The 13,900-nt window shown below is 40.6% G+C and overlaps 1 pseudogene; it reads right to left on the bottom strand.

The window, feature by feature from the left end:
* Nucleotides 1-11,119: 11,119 nt before the first annotated feature.
* On the bottom strand, nucleotides 11,120-12,481 carry LOC112920590 (carboxymethylenebutenolidase homolog pseudogene; annotated as a pseudogene).
* Nucleotides 12,482-13,900: the final 1,419 nt, after the last annotated feature.

Here is a 13,900-nt window from a genome sequence, read left to right as displayed (position 1 = left end):
CCATCTTGGTCTTTCATAACTTTGATACTTTTGAAGATTACAGGTTTTTTTATTATGTACAATGTCCCTCAATATGGATTTGTCTTGGGGCACCTGGCTGGCTCAGTTGGAATAGCATGCAACTCTTGATTTCAGGGCTAGGAGTTTGAGCCCCATGTTGGGTATAGAGATTACTTAAAACCAAAATCTTTTTTAAAACTGAGTTTGGGGCAGCCTGTGTGGCTCAGCAGTTTAGCGCTGACTTCAGCCCAGGGCGTGATCCTGGGGACCCGGGATAGAGTCCCACGTCGGGCTCCCTGCATGGAGCCTGCTTCTCCCTCTGCCTGTGTCTCTGCCTCTCCCCCTGTGTCTCTCATGAATAAATAAATAAAATCTTTAAAAAATAATAAAAAAATAAAAATGAGTTTGTCCCCTATTTCCTCATAATTGTCCCATTACAGAGATGAATTTTGATCATGTGGTTGAGGCAGTATTTGCCAAGATTCTCCACTATAAAAAATATTCTTTTTTTTTTTTTAATAAAAAATATTCTTAAAAAATATTAATTTAGGGGCACCTGGGTGGCTCAGTGGTTGAACAACTGCCTTTAGCTCAGGTTGTGATCCCAGTCTGGGGATTGAGTCCCATATTGGGCTCCCTACGGGGAGCCTGCCTCTCTCTCTGCCAATCTCTCTGTTGTCTCTCATCAATAAATAAATAAAATCTTTAAAATAAATAAATGAATAATATTAACTTAGGGGTGCCTGGGTGGCTCAGTTGGTTAAGTGTCTTCTGCCTTTGGCCCAGGTCATGATCTCAGGGTGGTGAGGTACTTCAAGACTATGTGTACATTCAGTTTCTCAATCAATCTGCCTATTAGTTTTAATATTCATTGATCATTCTGGCTGCAAACAACTATTACTATGGTGGCTCCCAAATAGTGATGTATGTCATTTTCTTTTTTTTTTTTTTTAAGATTTTATTTATTTATTTAGGAGAGAGAGAGATAGAACATGCATGAGCAGGAAGAGAGGGAGAAGCACACTTCCCATCAAGTGGGGAGCCCAACATGAGGCTTGATCCCAGGATCCTGAGACTGAGAACTGAGCCAAAGGGAACTGCCCAACCAACTGAGCCACCCAGGTGCACCTGTATTCTTTTTTGAATTCTTTTAAAAAAATTGGTTTTAATTTAGGTATAGCTGACACATAATTTTTGAAATATTACATTAATTTCAGGTGTACAACATGGTGATTCAACAAGTTTATACACTATGCTGTGCTCACTACAAGTGTAGCAACCACCTGTTACTATTCGAGGCTATGACAGTATCATTGACTATATTCCTTATGTTGTGCCTTTCTTCCCTGTGACTTATTCATTTCTTACCTGGAAACCTGTATTTTGCACTCCTCTTCACCCATTTTGCCCATCCCCCTGCCTCCTGTATTATTGTGTTTCTTACTTTTCTTGTTTATAAGATTCATCTTTTTGTGCATAATTCTAGTTTATATCATTCTAATGTTTGAATTATACCACCATTTATTTTTCATTTTATTGTCGATGAACATTTGGGGGTGTTTATACTTTCAATCAATTAAAAAAATTCTGTAATGGATATTTTATACATAGAACACAACTGCTTAGGGCTGAACTGTCAAGTATGGGAGGCTCTAGCTACATGTATCTATTGAGCACTTCAAATGTGGTTGGTCCAAACTGAAATGTGCTTTAAGTGTAAAAGTAAAATACACACTACACTTCAAAGACTTAATATGAAAAAAAGTAAAATATTTCATTAATATTTAAATTGATTCTATGTTCCTTTAATATTTTGGATACATTGGGTTAAATAAAACATATAAAACTTCCTTGCTGAGAAGAAAGAGAATTGCTTCATTGAAGGTCACTTTTCCTTCTTGGGACAGCCTGCATCCAGTGGCCGCTCAACATGGTGGGCAGGGGATAGATATGAAGGCTTGTCTCCTTGCCCCAATTCACCCAGTATGGGTGAAGGCCCACCCAGTATGACAGTTATAAATATTTTTAAAGTATGCCTTATTCCTCCCCCCTAAAAATGAACACGTTTTGAGTTTTTTCCACCTCGTTTTGTCAAAGCATAAACATGGTTTTCTTAAAAAATGTCATAAGTGTAATTATGTAAAACTTGTTTTTGAATATTTTTTGAGAAAATTTTCTAAAAGGTGGAGAATATGTTTTTACTTGGAAATTGAGTAAACAAGATGTTTGTATTTGTTAGAACGCTTATGGAGTTACTCCGAAGAATCTATGGGAAGACTCCTGGCTACTGAAGCTCCACAGCTCCCCTAGTGAATGTTTCGTATAAATGTCTGACCTCAAGGGAGTCTGTATTGAGCAGAGCATCAGTCTCCCATTATCTCTGATGGAAGGTGTCAAATTGAATTGACAGATCAGATTGTTAGGTAGCTTCGATCTCCTTGTGCAGATTGGAGGAAGAAAATTATTTTTTTAAAAGATTTTATTTATTTATTCATGAAAGACACAGAGAGAGTGGCAGAGACACAGGCAGAGGGAGAAGCAGGCTCCATCCAGGGAGCCTGACGTGGGACTCGATCCCAAGTCTCCAGGATCAGGCCCTGGGCTGAAGGCGGCGCTTAACCACTGAGCCACCTGGGCTGCCCCCTAGAGCATTCTCTAATTTAAAAAACTCCACCAAAATAAGGGTACAAATGAAGGATATGGAAGGTATTAGATTCAGGAAACAAGGGAACCATCACAAAGGAAGAGCAAAGGGAATCTCTAGGAGGATGGTAAAGGGAGATCTAATGGTGACAGCTACTGACAAACAGAATGTAACCAGTCCAGACAGAAGCAGCTCTGAAAGGTACTACAAGAAGTTGAAACTGATGGAATAACTGATAGAGTCAAACATTTTGAGAGGAGATTTAGACAAATGGTAGAGTTTGGAGTTGAATTAATGATAAATATTTAAAAGCTTAAGGGGTACCTGGGTGGTTCAGTCTATTAAGCTGCCTTCGGCTCAGGTCATGATCCTGGGGTCCTGGGATCGAATCCTGAGGGAGCCTCTAGCTCCCTGCTCAGCGGGGAGTCTACTTCTCCCTCTCCCTCTGCCTGCCGCTTCCCCTGCCTGTGCTCGCTCTCTCTCTCTTTCCCTCTCTCTCTCAAATAAATAAATGTTTTTAAGATTAAAAAAAAATTTTAATGAGAAATGAGGCAAACAATTCTAGGGAAAACACACAATTTTTTTTTTAAGGTTTTATTTATTTATTCATGAGAGGCACAGGCAGAGGGAGAAGCAGGCTCCATGCAGGGAGCCCGTAGTGGGACTCGATCCCGGGACTCCAGGATCAGGCCCCGGGGTTAAGGCGGCGCTAAACCGCTGAGCCACCTGGGCTGCCCCTGAGCCACCTGGGCTGCCCCGAAAACACACAATTGTACAGGGAAGGAAATCATAGGTTGTCATGTGGCAATTTTTGAACAGCGCTTAAAAAGTTATGAAATTCTAAACTGTGAATATTATTCTAACCACAATTACAACTGTATTGAAGGGAGAATGGGAAACTTGTGTGTTCAGGGAGAAACAAGGGAGGAAACAGAGATCTCTATTTTCCTTTGTATGCAGTCCACAGATAACTCCAAACACTGAAAAATCAGATGTTGTCATTGGAGAATCAAGATAAATATTAAGAGAAACTGGCAAAAGTGGTGAAAGTGATTCCCTTTGAGGAAGAGACTGCTCTTTTTTTTTTTTTGCAATTTTGAAATTTCTCACTAAGTAAAAATATATTTTTAAAAAAGAAAACATAAATTTGGGTGCCTGTGTGGCTCGGTCGGGTGAGCATCTCCTTGGGCTTGCGTCATGATCTCTGGGGAGGCGGGGGTTCCTGGGATGGGCCCTGACAGGTCAGACTTCCTGATGAGTAGAGTCTGTTTCTCCCTCTCCCTATGCCCCTCCCCACTGCTGCTTGGGCTCTCTCCCTCTCTAAATAAATAAATAAAACTAAAAAAGAAAGAAAAGAAAACATAACTTGCTTTAGGAAGGTTTATTGCAAATATGGAGGATAGTTCAACATGTAGCAATGTTATTTACCACAGACTAAAGAACAAAAATAACATGATTTAACCCCCCCCATTCTTTTTAAAATTTTTATTTATTTATTCATGAGAGACATACAGAGAGAGAGAGAGAGAGAGAGAGAGGCAGAGACACAGGCAGAGGGAGAAGAAGGTTCCATGCAGGGAGCCCGGTGTGGGACTCGATTCTGGGACCCCAGGATCATGCCCTGAGCTGAAGGCAGACGCTCAACCACAGAGCCACCCAGGTGTCCCTAAAACACTCTTTTTATCTGGAAATAATTTCAAGCTTCAAAAAGTTGCAAAAATACAAATAGTACAGGGGCGTCTGGCTGGCCCTGTTGGTAGAGCATGTGTTTCTTGATCTCAGGGTGGGTGAGTTCAAGCCCCATGTTGGGCATGGAGCCTACTTAAAAATAAAGAAAAAAATATCTGGTACACATATATATAGTACAAAAAACATTCTTGGGCAGCCCCGGTGGCGCAGCGGTTTAGCGCCGCCTGCAGCCCAGGGTGTGATCCTGGAGACCCTGGATCGAGTCCCACGTCGGGCTCTCTGTATGGTGCCTGCTTCTCCCCCTGCCTGTGCCTCTGCCTCTGTCTCTCTGTCTCTATGAATAATAAAAAAAATATCTTTACCCACCTATTGCTACTATATACTTATTTGCTCTCCTTTTCTCTTTTTTTTAAATTTTTTAAAAAATTTATTTATGATAGGCACACAGTGAGAGAGAGGCAGAGACACGGGCAGAGGGAGAAGCAGGCTCCATGCACCGGGAGCCCGACGTGGGACTCGATCCCGGGTCTCCAGGACCACGCCCTGGGCCAAAGGCAGGCGCTAAACCGCTGCGCCACCCAGGGATCCCTCCTTTTCTCTTTCTCTGCACACACACACATACTTCCATATACGTGTCTATAGATTTAATTATATCTACCTATATACATAATTATATATGTGTCTATGTATAGTATATTCCTTTTTCCGAGACTTTCATGGGTAAATTATAAATATCATGGCTCTTTAACACTTAAATACTTAAGTGTGTATTTCTTAAAAATAGAGATATTCTTTAGATAACAACAGTTCATAAATTTATAATACTTTATTATACTATACATATTCTGTTTTTAAAGTTTTATTTATTTAAGTAATCTCTACATCCAACATGGGGGTCAAACTCATGACCCTGAGATCAAGAGTTTCAGTCTTCTGACTGAGCCAGCCAGGCACCCTTACCATACATATTCTAAATTTGTCATTTGAGGGCAGCCTGGGTGGCTCAGGGGTTTAGCGCCACCTTCAGTCCAGGGCCTGATCCTGGAAACCCGGGATTGAGTCCCACATGGAGCTCCCTGCATGGAGCCTGCTTCTCCCTCTGCCTGTGTCTCTGCCTCTCTCTCTCCCTGTCTCTCATGAATAAATAAAATCTTTAAAAAAATAAATAAATTTGTCATTTGATCAAATGATGTTCTTTAGAGTATTTTTTCCCTCCAGGACAGGATCTAGTCTAGGGTCAGTTATTGCATTTAGTTGGCATATGTCTTTTTTTTTTTTTTTTTTTAGTACCATTGACTATATTTTCTATCCTGTACCTTTTATCCTTGTGACCTATTCATTCCATGACAAGTATGGACTTCCCACTTCTCTTCACCTGTTTTGTCCATTGCCTAGTCCGCCTCCCCTCTGGTAACCCTCAATCTGTTCTCTGTATTTATGGACCTGTTTCTGCAGGTGTCGTGTCTTTAATCTCTTTTAATTTGAAACATTTCCACAGACATCTTTTATGACATGAACATTTTTTTTAAAGATTTTCTTCAATTTATTTATTCATGAGAGACATACACACAGAGGGAGAGACACAAGGAGAGGGAAAAGCAGGCTCCACGCAGGGAGCCTGATGTGGGACTCAATCCTGAGACTCCAGGATTGTACCCTGGACCAAAGGCAAGCACTAAACTGCTGAGCCACCCAGAGATCCCTGACATTAACATTCTTGAAGAATATCTTTCCTTACCCCTGGTGCTTTATTCTGTTTTTGTTTTGTTTTGTTTTGTTTTTGTTGTTTTGTTTTGCTTTTTAATCAGCACAAAAAACAGCAGGTGTTGGCAAGGATGTGGAGAAAGGGAATCCTCCTTGCACTGTTGGTGGGAATGCAAACTAGTGCAGCCACTCTGGAAAACAGTATGGAATTCTTCAAAAAAAACGTTTTGCTTTTTAAAATAATATATTCTTGGGGCACCTGGGTAGCTCAGTTAGTTAAGAGTCTGCCTTCGGCTCAGATCATGATCTTGGGGTCCTGGGATTAAGCCCCCCTCCCCTTCAGGCTCCCTGCTCAGGAAGTCTGCTTCTCCCTCTCCCTTTGCTCCTCCTGGCCCTCCCTCCACTTGTTCTCTCTCTCTCAAATAAATAAATAAAATCTTTTTTAAAAAATAGTATTTTCTTTATTTTATATTTGTCCAATGTTTCCTTTGTTTAAATTAAGATCATGCATTCTCTGCTGGAATACTGTATAGATGACATGGTGTCTCTTTCAGGATATTATACCTGGAAGCACACATTATCTAGCTGTCCTTCATTGGACGTAATTTTTAGTATCCAGTTGAAGAACTGGATTTCTCCACTCTAACTTTATCACCCATTGATGATTCTTGCCTCATTCAATCATTAATGTCATTGTTACAGAATGAGTCTAGCACTCCCTCTACATTTACCAGGCAGCCTTTGGCTGTGGGGATGACACTGCCACTAGAGGGTCTGGAAGGCAAGGCATTGAGCTGCAAGGATTATCCTCAAACTTTAATGTCTAAGGAAATTTGCCCCATTATGTTTGGACTTGCTTGGGACCATTCATTCTTTTCTTTTTTTTCTATTTCTTCCTCTTGGAGTGAGTATGTCTATCCTATGCTTGTCTTATTGCATTTTGGAAGCACATAACTTCTATGGTTTCATAGGTTCATAATTGGAGAGGAATTTGCTTCAGGATGAATTGTACCCTCCATATATGATTAATTAATTAATTAGTTAATTAATTAAAAGATTTTATCTATTTACTCATGAGAGACAGAGAGAGAGAGGCAGAGACACAGGCAGAGGGAGAAGCCCATGCCCGGAGCTCAACCAGGATCACTCCCCAGGCAGAAGGTGGCGCCAAACCACGGAGCTGCCACTCCATATCTGATTTAGGTGATATTTAATGGGACTTTGAATTTTAGACTTTTTTTTTTTTTAAAGATTTTTTTTTAATTAATTTTTTTATTATTTATTTATGATAGTCATATATATAGAGAGAGGCAGAGACAAGGCAGAGATAAAGGCAGAGGGAGAAGCAGGCTCCATGCACCGGGAGCCCGACGTGGGATTCGATCCCGGGTCTCCAGGATCGCGCCCTGGGCCAAAGGCAGGCGCCAAACCGCTGCGCCACCCAGGGATCCCTGAATTTTAGACTTTTGAGTTGATATGGGGACAAGATAAGACTTTTGATCTGTTAGGATGGATTTCATGTATTTTGCATGTCAGCAGGGCATGCCTTTGGGAGGCCAGAGGAAGGATGTACTGGATTGAATGAATATGTCCTTCCCAAATGTATATGTTTTAGGAGATGGGGCCCTGGGAGGCAATTAGACCAGGAGAGTGGAGCCCTCATGAATGGGATTAGTGCCATTATAAAAGAGGTCCCAGTGAGCTCCCTTACTCCTTTAGCCATGTGGGGATATAGCCAGATGACCATTGTCTCTGAACCAAGAAACAAACCCTCATCAGAAACTGAATCTCCTGGCACTTTGATCTTGAACTTTATAGCCTCCAGAACTGTGAGAAGTCATTTGAGCCATTTGGTCTATGGTGTTTCTATTATAGTAGCCTGAATACCCTCCTTTTCTTCTCTCCTTCACTTTTTCTTCCTTCTTTCTTCCCTTCCTCCCTCCCTCCCTCCCTCCCATCCTTCCTTCCTTCCTTCCTTCCTTCCTTCCTTCCTTCCTTCCTCCCTCCCATCCTTCCTTCCTTCCTTCCTTCCTTCCTTCCTTCCTTCCTTCCTTCCTTCCTTCTTTCCTTCCTTTGATTTATTTATTTATTTGGGTGCCTGGGTGGCTCAATTGGTTGAGTGTCCAACTCTTGTTTTCAGCAAAGATCATGATCTCAGGCTTGTGGGATTGAGCCTCAGAATGGGCTCTGTGCTCAGTGGGGTGCCCGTTTGAGATTCTTTCCCTCCCTTGCTCATGCTCTCTCTCTCAAATCAATCAATCTTTAAAAAAAAAAAAAAAAGTAAAAAAGAGATTCATTTATTTGAGAAAAATCGCCCATGTGTGCACCTAAGAGCAGTGGGAGGGGCAGAGGGAGAGGGATAGAGAATCTCAAGCAGACTCTGCACTGTGCATGGAGCCCAATGGTGGGGCTTGATCCCATGACCCTCAGATCATGACCTGAGCAGAAACCAAGAGTCGATTGCTTGACCAAATGAGCCATCCAAGCGCCCTATATTTTCTTTCTTCCTCCCTCCTTCCTATCCTCCCTCCCTTCTTTTCTTTCTTTCTTTCTTTCTTTCTTTCTTTCTTTCTTTCTTCTTTCTTTCTTTCTTTCTTTCTTTCTTTCTTTCTTTCTTCTTTCTTTCTTTCTTTCTTTCTCTTCTTCTTCTTCTTCTTTCTTTCTTTCTTTCTTTCTTTCTTTCTTTCTCTTCTTTCTTTCTTTCTTTCTTCTTTTTCTTTCTGAATTATTAATATGGGCTCATGAATTCTTATTTTTCTCCAATGGCTTATAATTCATTATACTAATCTGGGGATAAAATGTCTCAGGTTTGGCCAGTGGGACCCCCTTTAGGTTGGCTCCTGCTTCCTTGTGATACAACTCCATCATTTTTGTTTTTTGTTTTTTTTAGCTATTTCTTAATTTCTGGCAGAGCAAGCAAGATGTATACTTTCCTGTCCTAACCCTAGAATCAGCCATTTCTCTGAGCCCTGGTTCTTTTAGTGGGAAAAAGTATGAGACCAAGATTGGGGCACTAAGTGTGCTCATTGCTATTGGGATGTCTTTGCTTCTTGGACCTTTCAGAGGAGAGAGTTGAAAATATACATGCATACCTACAAACACACATATAATACATAAATACATGTATACATAATGTGTATATATGCATATACACAGATATACACATATTTTAGAAATCATGAGCTCAAGGGACACCTGGGTAGCTCAGCGGTTAAGCCTCTGCCTTTGGCTCAGGGCGTGATCCTGGGGTCGTGGGATCAAGTCGCACGTCAGGCTCCCTGCATGGAGCTTGCTTCTCCCTCTGCCTATGTCTCTGCCTCTCTGTCTTTCATGAATAAATAAATAAAATCTTTAAAAAATCATGAGTTTAAAATAATTTCTTTCTTTTTTTTTTTTAAAGATTTACTTATTTGAGAGAGAGAGAGAGAGAGAGAGAAAGAGAGAGAGAGAGCACAAGCAGGGGGAGCAGCAGAGGGAGAAGCAGACTCCCCACTGAGAGGTAACCCAACTCAGGGCTTGATCCCAGGACCCTGGGGTCATGACCCGAGCTGAAGGCAGACGTTTAACCAACTGAGCTACCCAGGCGTACCTCAAAACAGCTTCTATTCCAATTAATCCCCATAGGGTTGTTTCTTGCTTTTTTCCTCTCTGTATTTACACGTATCTTCTTCTGCAGCAAGAACCCTGATCCCTAGTGATGTCAATGTGTTTATTTATTTGTTCTACCCCAGAACATATTTAAAATAGCCTCCCAATCGCTTCCTCTGAACTACTAAACCACACCAACTAAAGAATTCATAATTTGTTTGTACTTTTACCCCATATTCCTGCCCTAACACACATCCTTCTCTGCCCAAGACTGAAGGTCTAAGTCAAATACTGTGTTCATAAGTTTCTTTAATTCTTCTAGATCCTTCTCTCTACTCCCCTTCCCAAAATGGTCATGGTACTCATTTGCAATATAGTTAGGTTCATTTGTTTGTTTTATTTCAATTTTAGTTCCCCCATTCCATTCTTGTTTTTTGAATGTATGACAAATTAATATGCTCTCAAACGTAAAAATATTTCAAAAAAATATATCAGAGCGGTGTCATTCTCTTTGAATCCCTTCTGTTACATTCCTCCTCACCCTTTATTGGTAATAACCACCTTCACTATTTTCTGGTGTGTCCTTCCAACTGTTGTCTTTTGTGAAGATAAGCAGATAGATGTATATTTTTATTTCCCCTTTTCTTCTTACATAAAAGTAACACAATCTTTTGCACTTTACTTTTCACTTATTAACATCTGGAAATCCTTCCATAACAGTTCATAGAGATCTTCCTCGTTTTTTAAAAAAAGAATTTAGTGCAATTAAACTAGATCTTTGTATTCATCTCTGATGATGTGGTAAGTTTATGGTTATAAAGCAGTTAAAAGGAGACTCCAAATGGCTCTGTTACAAGGTTGCCTATGAAAATTCAAAAGCAGAGTGACGAACAAAGGTCTATGTACTGTCTACTCAAATACATGGGCAGGCAGCATTGCTATAGGTGACCTCATTTTCCTGAACAGTGACCAGCTTCTTGGTAAAGTTTCAAACAAAACAAAGCAGTCTTCTCTCAATTTATGTGGCAGTTGTATTCCTGGAAAATTTGGTCACTATGAAAACTCTGCAAGCTGCTGCTGCGACTTAGGGAAAGAGCCAGAAAGGCAGCCTACTCCATTATCCTACATAGTATTCCACTGTGTGTGTATCGCAGTTTACCCAACTCATCTTCTATGCTTGGGCATGTAGATAGTTCCCAATATTTTGCAATTACAAAGAATTCTGTGATAAATAAAATTATACGTATGTATTTTCATTCTTTTGAGGTGCATCTTCAAAGTAAATTCCTAGAAGTGGGATCACTGGGTTGAAGAGTAGAAGTATATGAAGTTTTGTTCTATACTGCCAATTTCTTCTTCATGAGGGTTGTATCATTTTTTCCCCATTACCAATGTAGGAGAGTACCTGTCTTCCCACAGCTTTGCCAACTGAGTTTATATTCAAGTTCTGGATTTTGCCCATCTGTTGGGTGAGAAATTATATCTTTGTGTAGCTTTTATTTTTTTATTTTTTATTTTTTATTTTTTTGTAACCCATGGTTCTTTATTAGCTTTTAGAAAAAGCCACACATTCAAAAAGTAAGCTTATGGGCTTGATAGAATTAGGTCAATGAAACCCTATTTTAACCTCAGGATCTCTCATAATGAAATTTATGAACACCACAGATTCTTCTGCATTGAGACAGATAAATGCCCAATTAAGCTGGGCTTTGAATCTGAGTTAATACTTCATGTTCTTCATGGCTTTGGCACGTTAATCATTTTAAAGGATGTACTTAATTAAAAATCATGAAGTCCACACCGGAGCTGTCAGCTGGTCCATAAACAGCCCTAGGTTTTTACTAATAGTTAGGATATTACTCTATCATCCAAATTCTTCAGGTACTGACCTGGTTTGGGGTTTTTTTTAATGCGTTAAAAGTTAAATTATACCATGCATTGCCATTTTCTACTGAATGTATGTTTCAGATGGAATAATGAGTTTCAGGATTCCTTGATGTATTTTATATAAAGTGAAAATTAAATCAAATGACCCCAGCATCCCAAAGCAAATTTCTGGATGCAAACTATTTTGAGGAAGTTTATACTTGGCCGTGGCTAAACGTACTTGTGCAACCACTCAATCAAATTCCTTCTTGCTTCATCTATATAGGGCTTGTCTTCTGCTGAACAATCTTCTCTCTTTCCATGCACGAAGCCATGGGTTTGCCCAGAAAATGTCTTAATTTGATATTCCACTTTGCGGTGTTTTTTCAACTTCTGAGTCAACAAAGACACTTGCTCAAGAGGAATCACAGCATCATTTTCAGCAAAAATGAACAATGTGGGGTTCTTTAAACTGTGCACGTCTTCAGAATCCTTGATGATGCCGTAGACAGACACCCCTGCCCTGAATTCTGGGTACTTCATCATCACGTGATGGATGGCCCCGCCACCCCAGCAGAATCCCACAATGTCAATTTTTTGGGCATGACACTGTTGTTTCAGATACTTCAAGACGGCATCAACCTCTTTATCAATTTTTCTGGCATCTCTTGTTTTCAACCACTCTGGGAAGGTGGACCAGTCCCCAGAAGGATGCCAGGGTTCTTGCCCTACAAAGAAGTCTGGAACGATGGCCGTGTATCCATTTCCTGCGATCATGTCAGCCATGTATCGGGTATTGGGCAACTGCCAGCCAAAGATATCCTGGATGACAATCACAGCCTTGTCCGTGTCAAAGGGGGGTTTGGTGACATAAGCCTTGATGTGCTCCACTTGAACTTCACGCCCCATCCCTCCATACTCTAGCTTGTGGCCAATGTCACACGGACAGGGATAAGCCTCGTTAGCCATTGGAGAGATTTAAGTTGGGCCGCGCCCAGCCCCTTTGTGTAGCTTTTAAATGTTTTTTGAGTATAGTTGATATACTCAAGATTACATTATTTTCAGGCGTACAGCATAGTGACTTGACATCTCAATGTAGGCATTCTTTTGTTTGTTTGTTTGTTTTTAAAGATTTATTTATTCATGATAGACATAGAGAGAGCGAGAGGCAGAGACACAGGAGGAGGGAGAAGCAGGCCCCATGCAGGGAGCCCGACGTGGGACTCGATCCCGGGACTCCAGGACCGCGCCCCGGACCAAAGGCAGGCGCTAAACCGCTGAGCCACCCAGGGATCCCCTGTTTGTTTGTTTTAAAGTAAATTCTATGCTCAGCACGGGGCTTGAACTCACAACCTTGAGACTGAGTCTCATAGTTCTACCAACTGAGCCAACTAGGTGCCTCTCAATGTAGTTTTAATTTGCATTTCTCTTATTAGTGAAGGTGAACAACGTTACATGGTTAAGAGTCATTTTAAAATCTTTCTGGAAATTGTTCAAGTCCTCTCTCAAAATTAAAATTTTAAAATTTTATTAGGAGTATTAGTCTTTTATGTGTGACATATTGGGCAAATATTTCTTCCCAGTTTGTCATTTGTATTTCTTGTCATGCAAAAAGTTTTTAGCATATTCACATTCACCATTTTTTGTTCATTTCTGTGTTTTTTTTTTTTTTTTTTTTTTTCTGATATAGGGTGGCTTTGCACTTTCTCAGATGCTTTTAAAAAGATATATCTTCAGGGGATCCCTGGGTGGCTCAGTGGTTTAGCGCCTGCTTTTGGCCCAGGGCACGATCCTGGAGTCCCGGGATCGAGTCCCACGTCGGGCTCCCTGCATGGAGCCTGCTTCTCCCTCCTCCTGTGTCTCTGCCTCTCTCTCTCTCTCTATCATAAATAAATCTTAAAAAAAAAAAAAAAAGATATATCTTCTTTAGCTTTGTTGTTTGGGGAGACTTTTCACCAGCAGAAAGGCTTTAACTGACATGTTCTGAATTTTTGTAGGATGATGGCTGTTCTCTATTCCAAACAATTTCATGGACAGAATTGTTAGTTTCAGAGCCCTTATGCGTCAGTTTCACTCTTTCACGCAGCTTAAGGATTTTGCTGGCAGGGTGGGAAGGTTGATGTGCTTTGTTTCTTTTCTGTTCCTCTTACATTTCTCCTTTCTCTTTATCTCTTTGTTACCGATTTTCTCCCAGAAACAGCTTCTCTGAGGCTGCCACTCCTGGCCCTGCACATTTTCAAATCATTTCCTAAACTCAAGACTGTGACCTAATGAATGCCAAATTGTCTTCAGTATTTTTTAATTTATTTTTTTAAAGATTTTATTTATTTATTCATGAGAGACACAGAGAAGCAAAGACAGAGGCAGAGGGAGAAGCAGGTTCCATGCAGGGAGCCCAACGTGGGATTC

Source organism: Vulpes vulpes, chromosome 2 (genome assembly GCF_048418805.1).
Source record: "Vulpes vulpes isolate BD-2025 chromosome 2, VulVul3, whole genome shotgun sequence".
Classification (NCBI taxonomy): domain Eukaryota; kingdom Metazoa; phylum Chordata; class Mammalia; order Carnivora; family Canidae; genus Vulpes; species Vulpes vulpes.
This window is presented reverse-complemented; position numbering and strand designations above follow the sequence as displayed.